Below are 15,641 nucleotides of genomic sequence, written 5' to 3' on the forward strand. Positions count from 1 at the left end.
ATGATACAAAGATGCTATAAAGGAAGAGAAAATTGCTCACCTGTATCAGAAGATTCTAGGTTTGTAAGGGAAAGCTTCACTAAGGAAAGACCTTCAGAAAGAGACTCTTCCCTAGTGACAGTCAGCCACTAAATGGGGCCTAAAAGAGGTGCAGCCAGGCTCCACCCTTTCTGGTGATGCATGTGAATTGTCTTCACCTGTGCTCTCAGGGCTGACCAGTTCTTTTCCCTGAGTGCTCTATCAGTAGCTCAGGCCATGACTCAACAGTTACCATACACGTCTCATATAATATGAAAGAATATTTGCATAAAATGAAATCAATACCAGCCACACACTAATAAAACTCAGGCACTACTAAAATATTTAACTGGTTTATCTCACACTATTTAACAAAGGTGTAAAGTTTAACACCATTTTAAAGATGGAGAAATGGAATGAGAAAATTAAAGCAATGAGATTAAGGCCAAGAAGACAGCTAGGAAGAGACAGGAAAGAACTGGAGCTGTCTCCACATTGCAGAATTTTAGCCACATTCATGAGAGATTTATATCATTTTGGATAGAAGAGATTGAAACATTGGATTCTGCTCTGAGTTATATAATTTTGAGTTTTAAATCTCAGTTGTGATCTTGTCTGAGATCAGTCTCTAACTGATTTATTGTTATTTATATAAATACCAGTTAACAATGAGATACACTTCAAATCACAAGGAAGTGAGAGTTTGGTAAGAGGAAGATTAACACAACTAATAAAAGTTTTTTTACATAAGAAAGAGTAGGCAAAGAAAAGGACTTTTTATTTAGACAAATTAAAGAACCACTATGTTCAGCCATGGCCAACTGTTTAACCACAACTTTGTGATGAATTTGACAGAAACATATCCACTTTCTCCCAGAGAACTGCTTATGCCAAGTCTTTGGGAAAGGGGAATATGTTGTAGCCACAGAAGCTGCCCCTGATCATCTGGGAATTGCTTTTATACAGAGCCTATCAGCAATCCAGTTTTGTCTCATTGGAGTAGAGCAGAGTTGCTAAGCTGGCCTGGGGTCAGTGTCTTCGTATTACAGAAGAGAAATTTAGAGACTCCTCGAATGACAACATAAAGTAAAAAAAACACAAAAACAACCCTGATTTGTTGCATTCATATATTCTGCCTTCTATTTAAAGGAGAAAAAAGGTTTTGGATTGATTAACATTGCCAAGGAGGGATTTGGAAATACCAGAGTAGAAATGTCTCGCTTTGCTGTATTTCAAAAAGATAATTGTTAAGTAAACAGAATTTTCAAAGCAAGAGCTTTGCTCTACATAGCAAATAAGCACTTAATCAGGCATGTAAATGGAAGAGAGGCATCTCAGGTATTTTCTGAAGGTAATTTAGAGGCACTTAGGACTGCTGTTATGTGCTCAAGTTGGTACCTCAGGTAGACTTATAGAACTGGTCAGAAGAAAAAGTAGATAAAAGTTCTTTAGAGCTGCACTGAAGAGTAAAGAGCATTCTAGATGTGCCAAAATTGCTAGGAAGTGCTTTATATTTATTTTTCTATGTTATTCCTGGAGAAAAAGGGCTCTTTCTTTTTTTTTTGGTTAGTCACATGTGTGAGAAACAGAAAGATTCTTGCTAAAGCAGAATAAGGGTAGTAGGAAAAATCCCTGAGGAAGCTGTGTAACCAAAAAAGTGAATTATGCAGGCATATATTTGAAGTTCTGTATTCAGAAAGAAAATATGGCAAACAAGGACTATGAGGAAGTACTGGGAAGAGGATGCAGATATTCTGAGGGGAATTACTGTTGCTCATTTCTCTTCCTCAGCTGATCAGTCTGCTTTCGGGTGAAATACTGAGAAGATGTGATGCGTCACCTCTCCATCACTGCAAGGAATCTGTTTAAAGGCAGACTTCACACATGTAATCTGTTCATATCTGTTGCTAATATAGGTATGACTGGGAAGGATGCACTCCTAGCTGAGCAGGAAATATAGTGTCATTGACATGTTCTGTGACAGGGAGACTCTGAGGGCTGCATTTACCCATACCTTGTATCTTCTTCACTAGTGCTGCTGTTTGTGGGTCCACACTCCAACCTAAATGGCACAAGGCCACCTTTACATCTGGGGCTCCATCTTTTTTTGGGTACTGTTACAGGAAGAAGTCAAGCTGTTGTTCTCCAAGCAAAAGACTAAATGCACATGCTGTCTGGCAGTTCTCTCTCTAGCCAAAATATGATACAAATTCCCTTGGACAGTTTAAGTATGTATGACTTGAACTCCCTTTCTTCTGGTTCTATGAGGTGGAGGTCATTTTGCCAGGTTTTGTTTCCCAACTATACTTTTCCTATTTGACAGCTGTCACTGCCAGACTTCACAAATACTGCCAAATCTAATTTAGACATTTTTTCCTATGTATACATTAAAAATAGTTAGAATTATCATACTAGTGGTTTATCTTCAACTTCTTAATTCAAGTATTGTGAGGGAAAGTGATCTCATCTCCAAAATTGGATTAAATATGTCCAACTTAAGTTTTTTCCAAATTTTGCATTATGCAGCCTTAAAAAGGACTCAAATGAAAAACTAGTGGAATTTTTTTGTTAACTATTCACATTTTCAAATAGGAATAATTATTTGCTTATAGAGATAGACTCTCAAATAAATAAGGCTACATTCAATGAATAAGCTAAAATAGTCCCCAACATTTTACACATCTCTTCAAACAAAAACAACTTTTGTGCCAAAAAATGAATATAATGAGCACTTTGAGTAGACACAAACATTTAAAGTCAGGTTGAGACTTCAGTCCATGCAATGGAAGACACCACCAATGAAGTATATTCAGTCATTCTTAAAATTACAATCTATTATAGTTTACCAATAATTTTCTAAATCTGCCATCATAACCACATACCTCACTAAAAATTTTCATTTTTTTTAAGACAGTAAACCTGTTATTTTCTGAACACAAGACTGTATGATCCCTCTTAAGCTTTCTTTTCTAGCACAAATTCACTTGTAATACAGAGATTAATCCTCAAACAGTGCACATGAAGGTAAAACACTTTTACCCATCTGCCATTCTGTGTCAAAGTTACACTCCTATATCTACAAACACATCATTCACCTTTGTTTTTTGAGTGTTGCTTTCAGACTACATTTTCCACAGATTTTTTTTTATTTTTTTTTTTGAATCCTTCATGTCTGTCTCGTGTAGTTCAGTAGTTAGTGAGGTCACTAGACCGCTGGTCTGATTCAAGGTACATTTCCTGAGACCAGGCCAAATAAGACCATTTTAATAGACAATAGGTCACAAACTGTCCCTCCATTAAATTCTCTGTATTACCCTTAAGTGGTTGTGCTTATAAACTTGCAGCTATTGCTTTACATATTGTATTTAACTTAATTCTGACCAAAACACAATTTTCTGACTGCATTATAACAATAGAATCATAGAATCATACAATGGCATGTGTTTGAAGGAACCTTAAGAATCATCTAGCTCCAGTCCTACGCTGTGGGAGAAGTTGCCACCCATTAGATCAGGCTGCCCAGGGCCCCATCCAACATGGTCTTGGATAACTCCAGGGATGGAGAGCCACAGCTTCTCGTGGCAGCCTATGCTAGAGCCTCATCACCCTCTGAGTGAAAATTTTCCCCCCAACATCTAATTAAATATTCCCTCTTTTAGTTTAAAACTGTTCTCCCTTGCTCTATCACTATTAGTCCATGTTAACAGTCAGCCTCCCTCCTGTTTGTAAGCTCCTTTTAAGCATTGGAAAGCCACAATAAGGTCTCCCTACTGGAGCCTTCTCTTCTCCAGGCTGAACAAGCCCAGCTCCCTCAGACTGTCTTTGTGGGAGAGGTGTTCCAGTCCTCTGATCATCTTTGTGGCCCTCCTCTGGATACACTCCAATATAGCTGTATGACATTCATGCACCTAGACCTGAATACAATACTCCAGATGGGGCCTCACACAGTAGTAGTGAACAATCACCTCACTGGCCCTGCTGGCCATCCCTCTTTTGATGCAATCTGGGATACAATTAGACCTTCTGGGCTGCAAGCACACACTGCTGACTTAAGCCCAGCCTTTCCTCCATCAGGACCCCCAAGTCCTTCTCTGCAGGGTTGCTTTCAATGAGTCCTTCTCCCAGTATGTATGTATGTGTACCCGAGACTGCTCCAACAATATGCAACACCTTGCTCTCACCTTTGTTGAATCTCATGAGGTTCATGTGGGCTCACTTTTCAAGCTTGTCTAGGTCCCTTTGAATGGTATCCCTTCCTTCTTGGTGTGATCAGCAAACTCACTGAGGGTGCGCTCAATTCCACTGTGTTATTGATGAGGATGTTGAAGAACAGTGGTCCCAAGATGGACCCTTGTGAGACACCACTTGTGATCAGCCTCCACTGAGACACAGAGCTGCTGACCACAATCCTCTGGTTGCAGCTGTCCAACCAATTTTTTATCCACTGTATATTCCAACCTTCAAATCTACTCAAATTCTTTCCAATTTAGAGATAAGGATGTAATAATAACGCTCTCAGGTTGTTTTCAAAATATCTTACAGACCACTCTGTGCTGAATTCTGATTCTTTTTGATTCTTTTTTTGGGCATATTTGTCAATGATGAGTACCTGATAAGCTCCAGTCTCACACAACAATAAAATCAGGTTCGTCTTCAGGGAGGAAACAAGCCCTTTCTCTGTGTGTCTATACCTATGCAGAACTTTCCACTGGCCTTGGCTGGATCTCATAGTGCCAACTGTACAATTAGAATAATATGACACTGTGTGGAGAATAAGAAGCATAAATAAGTGATGTTTTTTTGTTTGAATGGCATATGCTTTTTAATAGATATAGGCTGAAAGTATGCTGGCCCTGCACTTAAAACATCCCAAGGCCTGTTCTTCCTGGTTTCAGAGATCTTGCTACTGTTATTATAAAAGTTAGAACTGGCTTTAGTTCCTGTGCCTTTTCAATTCTTGCGACCTAAAAAGCTGCTGACATTTCAAGTGACAAATCTAGGCTCCTCCAGTTCCCAGAAGATGAAGCATAGCTTCAGATAACATGTGAATCAGCTACTGCTGCCAAATGGAAATGGTGTCTTTTGGGGCTAAAACTTCAAAGAAAGGATCCTGTATTAGTAGCACTAAGTTTGCTGTACTTGCTGTTGTCTTGAACTTAAAAGCAGATAATAACGTTTGAATCTGGATATGTAGAAGATACCTTTCCTAACAGAACTCCCACCTCCCACAGGAAAAGATGGCTTGGCAGCTGAACTACAAAAGCTCTGTAATGACCTCTGTAATGTTTATTAGACAATGAAAAGCTGTGCAGGGGTAAAAAAAAAAAAAAAAAAAAAAAAGGCAATGCACGTAGGTGGCAAGGTGGGTGAATATTATTTCTACCTTTCCTTTCAGGTCCTCAGAGGAATCACTGGATATATAAATAAAAGCTACAAGCCACAAGAATTACTGGATATATAAATTAAGCTACAAGCCATTTCGCTGACTCTCATCAACCTTGTTAAGTGGTAGAGAATCAGGAGTTCAGTGCATTTATGCATTTAGAGAAATAAAGCCACTGATTGGTTTATTGGACAAAGCTTCTTGGTATCTGAAGCAGCAAAATTCCCTTGTTCTAGTGAAACTGCCTATGCTATTTCTCATTTCTCTCAACAGGGTACTCTTTTACAAACCTTACTATGATTGAGATACAAAGTAAAGGACAGGGTGGGGAAACACAAATTATGACCTATGGGAGAGATGTTTAAAGAGGAGAGAAATTTGAATACAAGTGTAAGTACAAAAGTGGCAATATAGATAAAAATACAGGTCACATCTACTCACCACAGTCACTCTTGTTTTTATTGTGGTAGCACCAAGGGACTCCAGCAGTGGTATAGATTCCCTCTGTGTTCACTAAGGCTTGAAGACAGATTACAAATGCCCTAAAGAGCTTCCAACTTTTAGGTACGGTTGAATTTTATTCAGTATCTTCATTGAATAATGTTTTTTAAAGAAGTTGCACTTCTTTGAAAGAAGGAAGACAGTAGAATATTTCATACCATCACAAAGGGAATTGTATCAGAAGCTACCTCTTATTCTGCCGCAAAGAGAGTAAATCTGTATTTATATCTGTTTTATTTTGATATCTTCAGAGATCGTGATATTTTCAGTTCTCTGGAAAGTACAGCCTTTCCCAATCCCCTTTTGATAAAATCTTATATAATTATGGAACAGCATTGTGTGGCTTTAAAGCAGAAGTATCCACTCTGTTCTGAAAAGTCTTGCATATGCTTAGGAGACTCCATGAATTATCTTCATCATCACAAAAAGAAGCATCCAATTAGAAAAAGACATCTGAAATTTAGAATGAGGGTATGGCATCCTATGGGGATTGGTAAAGCAAGGAAAAATCATAATAACATGTTTGTGTTAGGCTGGTCTACTATTTAGTACCCATGTGACCATGGATCAGAAATGTCTTATTCACCAAATAATGTTTTTGCTTTTGTGGTCTGGATACAGTTACAAATTTACTGTGAATGACAATCTTGGCATATAAATGGTTAGCAGATATGAGAATCTTGGCATATAAATGGTTAGCAGATATTAATTCCGGAATTTAGGCAGGTGTCTTGTGCAATCTGATATATTCTGTAAGTATTTTTCCATATAAAATGTCTCACAGAAGGCTTTACAGCTAATAGTCCTTTGTACATACACAAGAGGATACGAATTGCAATATAATCTAAATTTGGCATATGTAGACATAGTATAGGTAGAGACCAATGAATAAGGACCTACTGTAAAAGCAGATACTTGTAAATAACAGTTAATTAAGAGTTTATCAGCATGTCACTATGCAAAACAAACTCTAATATTTCAGTAAGGCATAATATTGTGTGCAAGCTCAGCTGTCACATCTTATTGGAATGGAGACTTATGTGAGGTGTAGACATCATGCTGCACATAGCATTATGCTTTATGTGGGAGTAGCAGAGTAGCAGAAGTATGACAGGGTGGTTCTGCAGTAAATCCTCATTACTACTTACATTTTGCAAAATTAAAGCCTTATGAAAATACTTGTTCCAAACAATCTCTTTAGGCTCCTTTTCCTAAAAAGAGAAAAAGTGAAGTATCAATTTAAGTATTAAGTATTACTTCATGCTTAGTAAAGCATCTTACTCTATCAGAAGATGGCTTTTCACAACGCTAGAAATGTTACTGAACAAAGGAACAATGTCAATGACTACTACTGGCCATTCAACAGTGTGTGCTAGTCACATCAATGTGAGGAATGCTCTCTTTTCATTTACTTTTCTTTCTGTCCTACAGAATTTCCATTTTCTTCACCACAAAGCAGCAAAGATTGCTTTGCAATAACTGCCTGATATTAGTATCATTACAAAAAATCTTGTTTTCAACTCTTCTAGAACTCTTGTCTCAGGATTGGAAGTTTTTTTACTCATGCTTGGAGATCTGCTGGTATGGAACTAAACAAGCAAACTGTATGAGAGTTATGAATTCTTTCAATATAAATATATCAAGAGAGGTGGGAAGGTGCAGGAAAGTATGTGTTTTTCTTGCTTCTACTGTTTCTTAAGCACGTAGTTATGGACATTGTTGGAGACAAACCCAATAAGGTTCTTCTATCATTATATAAAGAAATCTCTGAATTACAAGCTACTGGAGATCAGGATTTTCCGAGTCACATATACTTGTCCTGTTCTTACATTTTCATGTAGCTATTTGTTAATTGACCAGTGCTGGAGAGGTGCTACAGAGACTTTCTGATCTAGTATAGATGTTCTCAAACTCAAGAATACCTGTCTAACTCGGGATACTACCCTTTCAGTCACCATTTTTATCAAGACCATTCAGGGACATCTTCTAGTATATCTTTTTCAAACAACAGGTTATCTCTGAAATTGGTAATTTCAAAAAAAGACTGTGACTGTGGCTTGGTTCCACAGCTGCAGAGCTCTGAAATCCCCACACTGCCCACAGTCTCACAGAATAGAAGACCCTTAAAAAAAAATTATCTCAAAAATGTTAAGAACAGTTGTTTTCGTGAAATACCCTTTTATCATCAAACAATGTCTTTTGGTACAAATCCTGTACCTAAGATGTACAAATGTCCGCTTATTATGTGGCTTAAAATAAACAAACAAAGGACAACTGAAGATTTGTAGTGGGCCCTTTTGTTTAATTTCCTGAAAATACAGAAGTGGCTTCTTGGTGGGACTTTCCAGATGTATGTACTCAAGTCAGTTTTCTCTGAAACCACAAAAATGTCTCAAAGTTTATGTCTCTTTGTAGTTGCACATTTTAGAACATTTCTGATTCTCTGTTAGACAGAATTTGATGATGTATTACAGGAATGTGTACTTCATTTTTTTTCTTAATGCTAAAGCTAACAAAGGATGATTTTCAGAACATATCCAAGTCAGTCATCTAAGCTCTTTTTCAAAAGTAACTTCTGCATTCAGAAGCCTAAGTCCCAATGAAAATTTATGTAATGTCCTCATGAGATGATTAATCAAGGAGATAAATGTTTCAAGTAATTAACTGGGACTGTTTTCAAACTGGGATACATAGTGTCACCTGCGATCACCAACTAAACTTGCAGGAAAGGCTTTTTTCTACCAATAGTAATAAAACACCCAAAATACATAGAAAAAGTCTACAGAAATTACCAGAACAGGAATTAAAAATCAATTTTAATTGAGAGGCAGAGAGACTTGGTTTTACTGTCCCCTACACTGTGAGAATTATTTACATCCATGCATAAAAGCACAGTGAATGGGAGTAAGATTCTCCAAACCAAAGTTCCTTTTACTGACAGTAAGTAACAAAGTAGCAGACATCCAATTTTAGCATTCTCTACATAACCTCTACAGAAGTTCTTTTCATATTTTATCACTGAAATGAGTTCCTGGACTTTGTTAATGAAGACCTAGTTGACTATAAGATAATACAGTCAAATGGAAAAGAGAGAGAACATACGCAGAACTTCAGAACTAACAGCTATATTGGGGAAAGACATCACAAGTAGCATGACTAGGGAGTGTTAAAATCTCTTAATCTGAGTCTGCATTTGATTTTATACATAAATGATACAAAGATTGATTTTCTATATTATTCTAGTTTTCAACAGGATCATAAGCAAAACAATTTTTCAGTAAAGGCAGGCAGGAAGGAAGGAACTACCAGAAGCAGAGCCATTAAGGGCTTTTTTTCCCCCTCTTCTCCTCAAAATAGCGCAAGGGAAATAGCAGCTGAGTGAAGGAATCAATTTGAAGAAGTTTTCAGGAGTTTGCAGGGAAATTGATCAGTTATGACTGCATGTACTTGTCAATTTTTTGGTACAATTTCCTGAAGTAAGTTGCAAAAGCATAGTCACTTGTTGCTCTGATAATAGTTTTTACACTCATTTTGCTATGTTAGCTCTTGCTATCTGTCTCAAAATAGTGATAAAATTCCAGGTTAAAAAAAAAATAAAAAATTCCTCAGACCAGGAAAACAGAGCTATTTTTGGATACTACAATTTCACTACTGTTTTTAAGCATGTCTGAACATATGGCTCAGATTTTTTGGCTATTTTACAAAAATCTTGAGTGTATCTGATACAGAAATGGTCTAATTCATCTGTGAGATGAAACTCAAAGAATGTTTACTCTGAAATTCAGTATATCTTATAGCCTGATTCATAAAATAAATATTTGACAGATTTTTGTCTCCAGGAGAATATGGCACAAGTTGTACTCCTACATTTGCAGAAGAATGGTTGTCAAAGTCTATACAGTTCTCATAGCTATCAGAAAGTTGCTGTCAGTGGGTCAGTGTTCAAGTAGAGACTGGTGATAAGTGGCATTCCTCAGGGATTGGTGTTGGAACTGGTGTTATTTAACACATTTGTCGGAGACATGGACAGTGAGATTGAGTGCATTTTCAGCAAGCTTGCAGATGTCAGTAAGCTGAGTGGTGCAGTCAACACGCTAGAGGAAAGAGATGCTATCCAGAGGGACCTGGACAGGCTTGAGAGGTGTGCCCATGCCAGCCTCAGGAAGTTCAACAAGGCCAAGTGCAAGGTTCTACTGCTGGGGCTCTTCACCTTGGAGAACAAAAAGTCTCCGAGTAGACCTTATAGTGGCATTCTAGTACCTGAAGGGAACCTGCAGAAAAGCTGGGGAGGAACTTTTTATAAGGGCAGGTAGCAACACAATGACAAAAAATGGCTTTAAACTGGAAGAGGGTAGATTTAGAGTAGATATCAGCAAAGAATTCTTTACTGTGAGGGTGGTGAGACACTGAAACAGGTTGCCCAGTGAAGTTGTGAATGCCTCTTCCCTGAAAGCATTCAAGGCCAGGCTGGATGGGACTTCGAGTAAATTGGTCTAGAGGAACGTATCCCTGCCTATAGCAGGGTGTTGGAACTAGATGATCTTAAAAGTCCCTTCCAATGGAAAGCATTCTGTGATAGCTATGTAACACACCTCACAGATTTCCAGGAATCAGACTTATGTACCCTTGAAGCCTACTGTACATACTTAATAGAGCAAGTATTTTTGTAAGTTTCTAGTAACATTATCACTTTCTTAAAGAATTCTAATTTTTGACAAAAGAGTCCAAACTGGATGCTCCAAATCCCTTGTAACTTGCAAAAATTTGTCTCTCAACATTATACTTCTAAAATAATGTCTACTGCTTTAGACTGAACAACAAGGAATGTGTCAGTAAAGATGAAAGTCTTATTAACAATGTGGTACATACTCAGTCTTGAGATGCTGTAATCACAGTTTTGTTTCTCTGTTACACGAAGTGTAGCGATTTATTCCTACGTAGGATGAATATGAATTTATACCAAATCTGAGTTGCACTTTACTAGATGCTGACATTCTATTCTTGGGTTAAACTTCTCAGCAACACAGACTAGGAAGTCTTTATTCAGAGTGAGATACAAGGGAAGGTTCTGGAGACAGAATAAGGCAGATAAGTTGCAAAGATTTTCTCAATGTATGACTGCAAAACTTCTTTGCCAACAATTACACCCATCTTTATAATGATGCTGGTGAATCCTCTTCACAGCAGCTGCAGAGGTAGCTTCAAGGAATGTTTCTGCTCTAATAGTTATCTCCTTTTTTTTTCCTTTCTTTTCTTGTTTTCCATAGAGAAATCCAGAGAGGATTGTGATTCAGAGAGCAGCTGATTGATTCACCTCTTCCTGTTCTCACTCAGAGGCCACAGTACATAAGCAGAAGGTCACAGGCCATATGGGATGGAAGCCATGCTCCAAAATAAGTACTTTCCTCAGAATGCATGCAGAGAGGAACATCAAGATATGTGCCTCTTCTTGTGTTCAATTCAACACAGAATTTGGCTTGAGTGTAGCAGAAACGTTTTTGGACACTGAGTAATATCACAATTCCACAGTAAGCAAGTAAAAGGAAGTAGTGTCATTATATTTAATGACTCCTACATTTAAAAATATCTGTGAAAATTCTTGACACAGTAAGGAAACACAAAACATACAGCAATTGTTTGGAATTGAAATTCATATACGAATATTCAAGAAAGTCTGGGCTGAGTTTATATCCAACTCAAAATATATATAATAATATATATATATTATAATAAATATATGTATAATATATATTTCCCTATGCTTTACAGGCACTTGGATCTAGTATGTACGTGACTACCCAAAGCAGGCAGAATTGTTTAATTTAGCTTTCTATATACAACCTGTAGGTTAGGAACAGCGGACAGTACTCTGCAATTTTACTGATTGTTGTCTGTTTACCATAATTACAGAGATATTTTAAACTTCCGCATTTTGTTGTAGGCATAATATTAGGTAGGGAATAGCAGCAGAACATTTTGAGTAGTCTGTTATTGTGGATACATCCTGAGGACTAGCTGATGCTATTTTTAGTCACTATGTGGTTAACTGTGACTAGACTGAGGATGTTATTTTTTTGTTCAGTGTTTGAAGTTGCAAACATTGAATTTTGCAGTCTGAAATTGCTGAATTAAAAAAAAATATATCTGATTTTTAATTAAAAGTTATGAGTATGCACACAGATATTTTCCTATTACTGGTCTATATTGCTGTAGCTCAATTAAATTCATTTAAGTTTCTGTTGAAGTAAGTCAGCTGAATAAGATAAAAACATAAGTTCATAAGCCAATTCCAATATATCCATTATTAAGGCTATATCCTTAATCTATGATTTATACATATGTAACCGTATACATTTGTGTGTGTATATATATGTATATATAAATGTGTATGTATGTATATATACATGCATGTAAGTGCTGCCCTGAAAGTAATGCCTCCTATTTTATTATGTTGGCTGACAAAGTCAGAGGCAGATGGTGGTGGTATGGCAGTAGAGGTTGAACCTTCCCACAGATATTCCATGACATGTTGCCAAGCAACAGATGGCAGCAGAGAGGCAGCCTGACAAAATGATGTCTCACACGGAAGTGGGTATGAAGCAAAGCAGTGGAACTGAATTCCTCCCTGTGGAAAAAAATGGCACCCACCGACATTCACTTATGCTTGCTTGATGTTGGTAGAAATAGAATTAAAGAAAGAACATTGTAAAGCAACTGAAATTTAAGAAAAGTATACACAAATCAGGTGTATTCACAATTATTGGTCTGTACAAAGGACTTACAAATAATTTAAAAAATGTTTTAAATTCATTTGTATTCTTATTTGCAAGGACTTGATTTAACATTTTGGACTAAGCTGTGACTGCCATAACCTCCTAATTTTGTGGCTACCATAATTAGCAGTTACAATTGCAGCCTCTGTTCTGGGAAATTCAGGAATTTCTTTTGTGCAGGATCAGTAGCCCAGAGGCATGATGAGGTAGAGAAGGAAACAGAATCATGCTGCCACTCCATTTAAATCTAAGATAAATAAAATCTTTGTCCTATACTCTGTGTTGACCATACCCATATGACCTTGTAACGATTCCTATGCTGTTCAGAGCCTAACAGAAAACTTGGCTGTATTTTGTAGAATCTGGATAGCTGACATTGGCAGGGATTTCTAGGCATCTTCCAGTCCAGCTCCCTGCTCAAGCAGAGCCAGCTACAGCAGGTTGCTCAGGGCTTTGTCAATTGACTTTTGAATATCTCCAAGATGACCCCTCTGGATAATTCACTCCATTATAGAAAGGTTGTTCTTATGTGTAAATGGAATTTCCTGTATTTCAATCTGTGACCATTGTTTATTCATTGAGAAATACTGCAAACAGTCTCGTTCCACTCTGACCCTACTCCTCTCTAGGCTGAAAAATCCCAGTTCTCTCACACCCTCCTTGCACGGCAGATGTTCCAGTCACTGAATCATTATCATGGCCCTCTGCCAGACTCAATCCACTAAGTCCATGTCTCTTGTACTTGGGCCTAATACTCCAAATATGGCCTTTCCAATACTTAGTAGAGGGAAAAGTTCATGTTACTCAGCCTGTTGGCAATGCTCTTCCTACTGTATACCAGGATGTTGTTTTGGACTTCTTTGCTACAAGCCCACATTGCTGGCTTTTATTCAACTTGTCTGCCAGTACGTACAACTGAGTTTTTGCAAAACTGCTTTCTAGCCAGTTGCCCCAGCTTGCACTGGTTTACAGAATTATTTCTCCCCAGGTGCAGGAGTTTGTACTTCACTTTTTGGAACTTTACAAGATTCCTGTCAGCCTGTGGAGATCTTTCTTAATGGCAACACAATCACCTGTTGTGTCAGTTGTTCCTCCCCATACTGTATTAGACTGCAAAATTTCTGAGGGTATCCTTTGGTCCCTCATCTGTACCATTAATGAAGATATTAAACACTATGAAGCATTAGCTGTGGCTCTTAGCGGTAGTTGTTAGAGTTAGGATAGTATGGTTAGGCTGTGGTTGGACTTGATCTTTAAGGTCTTTTCCAACCTGAGCAGTTTTAGGATTCTATGACCACACTGAGAAGAAAATTAGCCTGGAAGTGGCTGCAATGGGTAATGATTATCTGCTTCTGTTTGTTATGAAACATATGACTTTATAATTGCTTCCTAAAAATGATCATTTCTCTTCACCATCTCCCCCTATTCTCCTTCTCTTTCCGAGCAGGAAAAGTCATATAGACTCATTCTTATCTGAGAAACCTTCTTCATTTTTCTTTGTAATCGTTCTTCTTCATTGTCCATCTCATTTATTGTACTTGGCCAGTACACCAATGTCTACCAGCTGCCAGCTGTTAAAGGAAAATAAGAAGATGCATCCATGCTGAATTGTTTCCCTGTCTGTCATGAAAACAGTTTGCATTCCACACAAAAAATTCATTCGTGGTGTAAGGGAATTGACGTCAGTACTGTTACACCCAGAATGATTTTGGCCCTGCATATTCATTATGCAATACTTTCAGATGCAGAACTCCATCATGAACAAATGACTGCCAGATGTGAGAGTAAGATCTGCTCCTTTTTGTGAGGTCTATGAACATATTCCCATATGTGGACTGTAAACTTTCTCAGTGTATAAATCTATATATTCTTCAAGAATAACTATGCGGAAAATATTTTAAATATCAATATAAAAAACAATATAAAAAACAATAACAAATAAAAACCTATATTTATTGCTTCAAATTCTTCAGTATTTGAAAGTACACTAAACTGAGAAGAGTTGTTGACTCCCTCAAATGTGGAGAGGTCTTGCAGAGAGATCTTGACAAATTAGAATGTCTGACGACAAGATAGAAGGCTGTACAAAGACACCTGTATTTAAAGATGATCTTGTATTTCTGCATTTATTCATATAAGCAAGCACCTGAAAGTCCTGCATATTCACTTCTCCTACAAATTACACCTTGATCTCTTGATTCTGGAGGTCATCATAATAAGGCACTTTACAAGGATATTTGACCAAACAGTGTTTTCCTTCCATTTATTTCTTCCCTTTATGGTAAATCTTTTGGATTGCTGGTTCTCCTTGAAAAGATCTTCTCACCTAAACAATTAATTTTACAATTGCTTTTTCCTTCCTACTTCCTAGGATGCTAATACTACCAATATTGCCTTTTAGCAGTTTACTGCAGAAAATAAATAGCTCAAGAGGAAACACTCTTTCCAGCTTGTGTTTTCACTGTTAGCAAAGATGAAACCTGAATAAAAATGTGTGTGATAAGTGGAAAGCATTTTTTGCACTATCCTCTGTTTTAATTTGCTCTTTGTTCTAATCCTTTGCCCAAGTACCAAACACTTTGGATTCTCAGTATTTATGGCTGTGATCAATGTATCACACATGCAGTTAATTCTCATACTGCATGCAACTGCATGCATGCAAAAGTCAACACATTATTGCACGACTTAGACTCTGCTTGCAGTACATTCAGCACTGAAGCTCAACCAATCTCCAGCACAGACTGGAGAGATTAAACTCAATTTAAATCATGTCCAACCTCTTGGCTTGCTCAGGCAATACTGAGTGAAGAGGAATTGTCTTGAGCCGCATATGAAATACATAACAGTGTACATACGGTTAATGTATTTAAGTGGCAAAACTTATTTTAAAAAATATTTTTAAATTCTGTTGTTAAAACATAAAAAAGAGGACAACAAAAGATAAAAGTTTGGTTTTGTGAAAACTA

At 37.3% G+C, this 15,641-nt stretch overlaps 2 long non-coding RNA genes across 3 annotated transcripts in view; both read left to right on the top strand.

The window, feature by feature from the left end:
* LOC128086654 (uncharacterized) overlaps window positions 1–15,641 on the top strand; it is a 57,399-nt gene that overhangs the window by 19,296 nt on the left and 22,462 nt on the right. The gene's annotated exons all lie outside the window — the stretch shown is intronic.
* On the top strand, window positions 403–14,640 carry LOC128086658 (uncharacterized). Of its 2 annotated transcripts, none has more exons than XR_008209468.1 (2): window positions 403–2,246; window positions 11,170–14,640. It is a non-coding gene; the product is annotated as an uncharacterized LOC128086658 (long non-coding RNA). The 2 variants fall into 2 exon arrangements; XR_008209469.1 differs by lacking the exon at window positions 403–2,246 and adding an exon at window positions 2,253–5,526.

Source organism: Tympanuchus pallidicinctus, unplaced genomic scaffold (genome assembly GCF_026119805.1).
Source record: "Tympanuchus pallidicinctus isolate F22 unplaced genomic scaffold, pur_lepc_1.0 scaffold3, whole genome shotgun sequence".
NCBI classification, from domain to species: Eukaryota; Metazoa; Chordata; class Aves; order Galliformes; family Phasianidae; genus Tympanuchus; species Tympanuchus pallidicinctus.